The sequence below is a fragment of the Pantherophis guttatus genome, chromosome 3 (genome assembly GCF_059756535.1).
Source record: "Pantherophis guttatus breed Tessera chromosome 3, ASM5975653v1, whole genome shotgun sequence".
Taxonomy (NCBI): Eukaryota; Metazoa; Chordata; class Lepidosauria; order Squamata; family Colubridae; genus Pantherophis; species Pantherophis guttatus.
This window is the reverse complement of record NC_142065.1, coordinates 162,275,504-162,278,501: the sequence shown is the minus strand read 5'-3', so window position 1 is coordinate 162,278,501 and position 2,998 is coordinate 162,275,504.

The window sequence follows — 2,998 nt, the reverse complement described above, 5'->3', positions numbered from 1 at the left end:
TTCTTGCAGCCCTGGAGCCGCGTTTCTTTTCTTTTTTTCTTAATTGTGGAAGCGCCGCTGTTTCCCAAGGCGGTTTTCGACCAACAGCGCTTTTCCAGAAGGATCTTTACACACATGAAAAAGATCAGCTAAAGTACCCCCAAAATCCGAGCAGAGATAATAAGTTTGAAAAGTTGCAAGTTTAGAATTGTATTTGCAGACCTTCCTCCTACATAACGAGTTTTCGCAGAGGAGGAGAAAGATGACTTTCTTTTGTATGCTTTTGCTTCAAGACATTAATTATAATAATAATTCGACTTGAACAGAGCAAATCAAATATAACTGGCTTGTTTTCTTTCAGAATTCTTAGAAGCACCTGGAAACTGGGCTACTAGATTCTAGTTTGTGAGGAATACAACTATAGATTCATTGTGTTAAGGAAATTGTCCAGTAATTAATGGGATTTATGTTCAAGTAAGTAGAAATGGAATTGCTGCAATTATGTTAAATAAACATGAATTATTTTCTAATTAAATGGTAATTATCCAGGAAATAAAAAAAAACTTGGTTTCAAGTCTGCTCCCAATCTGAAAACTTTTTTCCGTATATGTCTATGGAGATTCTCAGTCATCTAGGCCGTGGTTGTCCCAATGGTGCTTTTTCAAGAGGCAATGTATCTCGATCCGTTCCAGTCGGGCTTCAGGCCCGGGTACAGCACGGAAACGGCATTGGTCGCGTTGGTTGATGATCTCTGGAGGGCTCGGGACAGGGGTTGTTCCTCTGTCCTGGTCCTATTAGACCTCTCAGCGGCTTTTGATATCATCGACCATGGTATCATGCTGCACCGGCTAGAGGAGTTAGGGGTGGGGGGCACCGTCCTACGGTGGTTCTCCTCCTTTCTCTCTGACCGGTCGCAGTCCGTGTTGACAGGGGGCAGAGGTCGACCCTGAGGCCCCTTGTATGTGGGGTGCCACAAGGGTCGGTCCTCTCGCCCTTTCTGTTCAACATTTATGTGAAGCTGCTGGGTGAGATCATCCGTGGTTTCGGGGTGAAGTACCATCAGTACACTGATGATACTCAGCTGTACATCTCCACCCCGGACCACCCCAATGATGCCCTTGAAGTGATGTCCCGGTGCCTGGAGGCCGTGCGGATCTGGATGGGGAGAAACAGACTCAGGCTCAACCCATCCAAGACCGAGTGGCTGTGGTTTCCGACATCCCGATATAGTCAGTTGGTGTCATCACTGACTATTGGGGGCGAGTCATTGGCCCCCACGGAGAAGGTTCGCAACTTGGGTGTCCTGGACTCATGGCTGTCTTTAGAAGAGCACATGACGGCCGTGGCCAGGGGGACTTTTTATCAGGTCCGCCTGATTCGCCAGTTGCGTCCCTTTCTGGATTGGGACTCGTTAAATACGGTCACTCATGCTCTCGTTACTTCCCGCTTGGACTACTGCAATGCTCTCTACATGGGGCTCCCCTTGAGGAGCACCCGGAGGCTCCAGCTGGTCCAGAATGCGGCCGCGTGGGGGGTTATGGGAGCGATGTAGCGCTCCCATGTGACCCCCCTCCTGCGCGAGCTGCACTGGCTCCCGGTAGTCTTCCGGGTGCGCTTCAAGGTTTTGGTTACTACCTTTAGAGTGCTCCATGGCATCGGACCGGGGTATTTACGAGACCGCCTTCTGCTACCAATAGCCTCTCACCGACCAGTACGCTCCCATAGAGAGGGGCTCCTCAGGGTGCCGTCGGCCAAACAGTGTCGACTGGCGGCCCCCAGGGGGAGAGCCTTCTCTGTGGGGGCACCTACCATCTGGAACGAGCTCCCCCCAGAGATACGGAGGATCCCGGACCTGCGCATGTTTCGCCGTGCTCTCAAAACTTTTCTATTTCGGCAGGCTGGCCTGGCCTAACTCTCCTCTTTTAAATTTTTTAATTCGTGATTTTATAAATTGGGTGTTTTAATCTGTGTTTCGGCCAAAATATTTAATAATTTTAAGGAATTTTTAATATTTGTATTATCTGTATTTTATCTTGGCTGTTCACCGCCCTGAGTCCTTCGGGAGTAGGGCGGTATAGAAATTTGATTAATAATAATAACAACAACAACAACAACAACAACAACAACAACTGGATTTTCTGGTTTTTCTTTGAAGACATTTTGCTTCTCATCCAAGAAGCTTCTTCAGCTCTGACTGGATGGTGGGGAATGGAAGGATTTATACTCCTTGTAGACAGCTGAATATTTGCATTCTTTTAGCGAGTTAAGTTCACCTTTTTTTCTATACTTCAATTTTATAATGGCATGGTAGGTGTTGCTGAATCACCTTGAACAGGAATATATAAACGTGGTACTCTGAGTTCTAGGACATTCTGACAAGCAGCAAGGGCATCAATAGTAAAAAAAAAAAAAGATTTATCTTGGCCTTTGTTCACACTACTACGGGTATTGCATCACTGCATGATTGGTCTACCCTTCCTCCAGATAAAAAAAAATACAGTTTGGAAAGAATTTAAAAGTGTATTTCACTAAATGTTTTTAATCCAGGGAATAAAAGAGTTTAAATTACAAGGAAGTAGATTTGTACTGGGCATCTGAAAAAAAATTCTAACATTTAATACTAATCCAGTGGGCTGAACTACTAGAGATGCCTGGGGTAGTAGTAATACTGTACATTAGGTAACTGAGCTGAAATTGCACAATGCTCGCTGTCAACTCTAACCAAAATATCTATTATGTGAACATGCCCATCTGATAGGGCTATGTTATACTTGAGTTTCTTTTTGTTTTAATTAAAATTAGTGATCCAATACGATGGATTCGGTAGATATTGCCAGGCATATATTAAAATGAGAACGTTCTTCTCTAAAGTAAAGTTACCCATTCGGAAGTAAGTTCTACTGCAGTGTTTCTCAACGTTGGCAACTTCAAAGACATCTGGACTTCAGCTCCCAGAATTACTCAGCTAGAATGGCTGACTGGGGAATTCTGGGAGTTGAAGTCCAGACCTCTTGAAGTT